Below are 6,177 nucleotides of genomic sequence, written 5' to 3'. Positions count from 1 at the left end.
GTAAACGAGAAAACAATATTATTTTTTGTCCCTTTGGTTGTATATGACTCAACGCCGTTGAGTCCAGCAAATCCTTCCGAGTGTTTGATGTGCATCGATTTTATGTGTTTGTGCTTTTAAGAAGTGATTTACAAAGTTACTAACCGTGCCTTTGTAGTAATTGACAATTATTGCAGCTCACAATAATGATGCATTGTTATATTTTAGGCTGTAAAAGCCGTACGTAACAAAGAATTCCCAACATGACCTTTCACACGTAAGTTTTAATTTTTCATTACAATCAATGAATTTTCTTGTGTGAATTACTAGTGAAATACTCTTACAAGCCTGGAATATTACGATTTCATGTATTTTAGATGATATTTGAAGTGTTTTTCTTCATTGAAAGATTTTTGTTTGCATCGTATAAAATTCCTAAAATAAGGAGAATATCTTACTTTTGTCAAATATGTCCATCTCGCTTCTACCAGCAATGGTATGATAAAAGGTATGATGAAAGAGAGATCAAATTAATAACGTATAAATTAAATTAGACAGTCTTAAGCTGATTTTAGGGATACCGTGCTTTTGCCACTATCTTTTCCCCAGTTTATGGGTCATTTTAAATATTGATTTTTTTTTACTTTTCAATACTTTTTCAGTATTCTTTTCTCAACGCTTGTTATTTTGTTACCTTACATGTGGATTCACTGGTTTCAAATAAATAATTGTCAGTTGGTTTTGAGTGTCTGACGATGTGACCTCCTTACACCGTCATCCCACCTTTTACGGATGCACTACACTGTAAAAAAAGTTATCGGCAAACAAGAAAAAGTTCGAAATATGTATACTAAGTTAATACTGTTCAAGGGTCAATAAAAAAGTAATGAATTGTCGTAATTGTTTTATTTGGTTACTAAAACCATGGACCAATAACTCAAGAGGACTGCTAATCTCCATATTAAAAATCGTAGCTCTGAAAAAGGTCAAAATGCGGTCTTATTTCTAGATGGCGCTGATCGATAGCCTGGAATTAGTTTATATTTACGTAAATGGCCGTGAATATCGATAATTCCTCTTTTATATGAAATATCAGTAGTTATTCTTTTTTTCTTGCAAGGTTTTTCAAATATTTAATAATAAACTAAAATTATTTTCTGAATTTCGATTTTTATGCGTATCAATAGATGGCATTGTTCGTTGTTAACTAATTAATAACGTAACGCTTGCGAATATGGTTAGATGGCGCTAATACTAAACAGAATTAAAGAATACCTGGAAGTATCTATAAAAATATGTGCTATATAGTTAGCCTAAAGGAAGTCTAATTGTCATCCGTTTGCGGTGGCGTTCCGATATGACCCTTTGGAACCAATGCAATATCTGCGATTCTAAGTCTGCGATTTCATACTCCTTGGAAATACAAATAAAATTTAAAAAATATTATTTCGGCCAATCTTACGTTCGGTGTTCTCAGCCTAAAATTACCGTAGTCATTGTTTTTTCTCGCTCATTACACCCAATAACATTGAAAAATTTTAAGCTAAACCATTGACTTAAAGTCAATGAGCTAAACTATCAATATGTCTAAATGGCATTAGAATAAACAAAGTAGTTTTCTAGTTATTACTTACTTTTGTTTTTCTAGTTATTACTTTAGTTATTACCAAACGGCGCCCATCGGGAGAGGCCTATGCTCAGCAGTGGACTACGATAAGCTGATGTGGAAACTAAGATAACCCAATAATTCTTAGTATCAACATGTACGAATAAGTCAGTCAACAATCTAATTAATAAAACAACATATTTTCAAAAACTACATATTTTTTAATATTCTTAATTTTGGTGGATGAACAGATACATTTGTTTTTCTGCTTTTACAATAAAAATGTATCTTGACAGAAATCATTAGATCAATTATAAAATACAGATGTTCCTGACAACTTATATCTAATAATTCCTGAGCTTCACACCTCAGAAAATCAACTATTGCTTTAAACAGTTGTGATTTTATATTATTACAGTGAATAATGTCACCAATTTGCCTGTTGTAACAATCCAGTGACAAGGTGACAAGATTGACAAGACAGTCACTCGGCATTTTTAATTTAATACTTTTATTAAAATTGTAAGACTTGTTTAAAATCAATAATTGTTTTTTATCCTCAAGATCAACTTCTTTTAATAAATTTTGGTGACACTCATTACATTTATTTTTTGACAGACAAGATTTGGCAAGATATCCTGCAAAGTACGTAATAGAACATTCTTCTAATGTAACGCCAGAAGAAATTTCTTCGTCGTATTTTGTTTGCATTGTCGTCGCACTGTTAGAAGAACTGGCGTTTGTGTTATGCTCTATTGTTTGCCCAACATTTAACTCGATATATTCTTTATCTTCCTCTTGGCAATCGGTTGAATTTGTGCTGTGCTCTGTTGTTTGCCCAACATTTAACTCGATATATTCATCATCATCTTCTTCTTGACAATTGGTTGAATTTGGTAGTTTTATTAATGAATTCAGAAAGCAGCTTCTAAATATCATTCGTATTAACTTTGCCGATGGGTTTCTGTTGGAGCCTCCCTTTTGTCTAAAACGTGCAAATAAATTTTCTATGACGTCTTGATTTAATTTTTGAGTAATTAAAAATCTCATCGGCGAATCTGTTGATTCCTCATGAAATAATTGCAAAACTGCCTCACATGATTGAACAACTCCATCAAAACATGGTGGGCGGGTCATTATTTTTTCACATTGGCCAAGCTTGTTATTTTTATATGAAATTTTATACAAATTTTCAAATAAATTTTTACCATTAACTATTGCTTGTCTTACGTAAATTGACTTTCTCGATAGACTATGTCTATTTGGGTTTTCATCAAATTGACGTCTACTATTCAACGCATCGAACATGTTGTTGACAAGTAATATAAAATCAGCAGTCGCATCTGCAGTTTCACTCCTCAATTGTCCAGTTTTGCTGCAAGTTTTAACAGCAGCAGCAACCGAGTTACTGAAAATTTGAGTGGCAAGCCTTACTGACATTTTTTGGAATGAATTTGGATTCATATGACAGTCCTTTAATTTTGTCAGTGATCTACTACATTCTGATTTTTTATCAATCTCATATGTTTTCACAACATCTTGGAAAGAGAGTTCGTTTTTACCATTTATAAAATTGTTTGTGATAAAATTATTTCGTATGTTTTTTATTAAGTGTGGTACATCGAAAAAGGCGAAAATTTTTCTGTCTTTGGTAAAAAAGAATGGGCTTTTAGTTGTGACTCCAAAACTTTTGTAAACTTTTTGGTTTGTAGTAGCTTGGTCGCAAACCACAGCTTTAGGCAACAATCCAGAATCAAAAAGTTTATTGATTACAGCATTTACTAATAATTGCAATGTGTTTGCTTTGACATTTGAATTTAACAACAAACTACAACAACAAACTAACAACAAACACCAAAGCATATTTTGCAATTTTGTTGCTTCGGTGACCTCCTCCCAAATCTTCAAACCCCTCTATAAAATCATATTTTTTAGAGTAATCCAACTGTGTCATTATAGACATTTCATCAAAACAGATGACACATGCTTTTTGTTCAATGTCTGCATTTTCGAAACGTTTTTTTATATTTTTACAGGTGTCAGGGCATAGACCTGGCAAATAGTTAGATTTTGCCAGCCACATTCTAATGGTTGATGGAGCTGCAAGCACTACACCTTGCCTTTTTAAAAAATAATATGTTGCTGGGGATTTGTAAAATAGCGACAGACAGAAGTTCTTTTCTTCTGTTGTCCATTTCTTTTTGTCATTTACCATTCTTAATTGCATAAGCGCTAATGTTTTAGACACTTCACTTCGAAAATTTTCTTTGGCCATTGTTGCTTTGAGCTGCTTTTTTGATTTTTTTCGCAGCCGGAGTATTTGAGCTGACTGTGCCCGATTTTTCCTTAATAAGCCAGAAGCGGATCGTTTCAAACGCATGGTTTTCGGTGTGTCATTAATATTTTCTTCAAATAAGCATTTTCTGGATAACCGTCTCTTAGATCCTTCAAACTGACACTTCCTGGACAATCTCTGGGTTGGTGTCCCCACAATTGTATATTCTTGAAATAATGATGGAGATGGCGCTGTAGATAATATCTCACCAGATGCAGATGTAGGACGTTTCGAATAAAACTTAACTGGTGTCTTCACTTTTAAAAATTCTGGTGAAGATGGTACATCTGAAAAAAAAAAGAAAAGTTATCACTCTGATTACCACCAGCAGTAAGTAAACTTATATCCTCATCATTTAATTTACTGTATGGCATGAGGCATTTGCAGACATATTGTGTGCAAAAAAGCTCACCAGTTTCCATATTTGCATGAGAATTTGTCTGAGTTGAAGTCCCCTCTCTGACTTCAGTGCTTTTGAAATGGACTGGAACAGCAGATCCAATTAATCTGCTTCTTTCATTTCCTTTATGAATGCTGGACTTTGGGAAATGTGCAGCACATATGTAACGCCTTCTCAGTTCTTCATTAGTTAAAGAATCCAGGTAAATATTTCCTAGAAAGGGAAAGTCATAAAATTACATATTTAAATAATATTTTTAAGAACATTGAGTAAGGGGCAGTTGGATAATAACTTATGTTGCTATGATGCAGTCTTAAAACAAGTCAGCTCTCCCAGAGCGAAACCCAGTAAGGGGCAAATTACTCACCAAACTGCAGAGACAGCAACTTCCAAATCCTATAATTTACCAAAGATTGTGAAACCTTAATACCTAGTAAGGCACATCTGGTTTGCTACGTGACCAGTTAAAAACCTACTAAATCACTTGAACCAATTTGAAACATGGCAAGTGTTCGCGACTTGCTAGGTTTTAAAATAGTTATAGTGCCTTACTAGGTACTTAAGTTGGCAAATTGTGCACGGGAGAAGTGGTGGTCTCAAGCTGTTTTACAAAACAATTAATATGTGCAGACTAGCAGTTTACTTACAAATAAAAACTTTAAATTGTGATTTGTCAATGATAACATTTTAAAGTGAAAAATACTCATATTAAAAGAAAACAGTGCACATGGAATCTAACCAAGGGTTTTGTAATTTGCACTCCATATGTTAAGTGACAAAATGTAATATTAGCTTTAAATATAAGTTGATCATCTACTTGCAACACTCCAACATATTGCCTAAGAATAATGTTGAAATTCCTTAAAAATTTTTTCTGTTTAATGTGTATGATGGCTCTCAGAACCAAAAGGTTTGTTTGGGCATATTGGGGCATTCCCCAATAAGTACTCCCCAAGATACCTCACTAGGTATCTTGTGTAATAGAGTATACATAAATATTCAAAATTAGTAAGGTGTATAAAATATGTAATAAATAAGTTGTAGTCATTTTTGTGACATCAATATATTCATTGATTATTCTATAATAATAACACACTATGTACTAATAACAGGTACTATGTACCCTACCTAATACTATTACTTAAATAAATAAATAGAATAAAAACTTATTTACTTTAACTTAGGCCTAGTTTACAATTCAGGGTTCGAACTTGTTAAACATTAAAAGGAAATTTGTTCAAAGGCAACCTTGATTTGTTTTTTTGGCTCTTCTGTAAAATTTTGTCTAAAGCGCTTACTGGGTTTTGCTCTGGGGCAGCCGAAATAATTAGTCATACCATAATGGTCATTAAATACATACCTGAATTTAGGATCCAAAGTAACAGACGGCCTTGATCATGTACAGGAAAGCGAAACATTGAAATGTCTTGACTTGTGTTATCACAACCATGATATACGCACTTTGTATACGACATTATCAAAAATAATTCAAAACAACGATCAATATCGAAGTCCAAATATACGCACAGGTCACAGTTTTATTAAAAACTTATCCAAACGAGCGGCAATATCGAAATCCAAATACACGCACAAGTCAGTTTCAAATATCAATCCAAACGAGGGGCAATATCGAAGTCCAAATACACGCACAGGTCACAGTTTTATACAACTCTATCGAAACTAGCGGCAATATCGAAGTCCAAAGTATAAGCACAGGTCACAGTAACAATAAAATAATCTTAAAATCGCGAAACAGAAAAACAAACAAACGCAAGGGGCAAGCCACGAACAAGTTGTGAGTTGTGATTGTTTTTTTTTTACAATGTGTTTGTATACGACTCCAGGTGCATCTATTTT

The sequence above is a fragment of the Hyposmocoma kahamanoa genome, unplaced genomic scaffold (assembly GCF_003589595.1).
Source record: "Hyposmocoma kahamanoa isolate Upper Pololo Valley unplaced genomic scaffold, ASM358959v1 138, whole genome shotgun sequence".
Lineage (NCBI taxonomy): Eukaryota > Metazoa > Arthropoda > Insecta > Lepidoptera > Cosmopterigidae > Hyposmocoma > Hyposmocoma kahamanoa.
The sequence above is the reverse complement of the archived record's forward strand: the minus strand, read 5'-3'. Positions refer to the sequence as shown.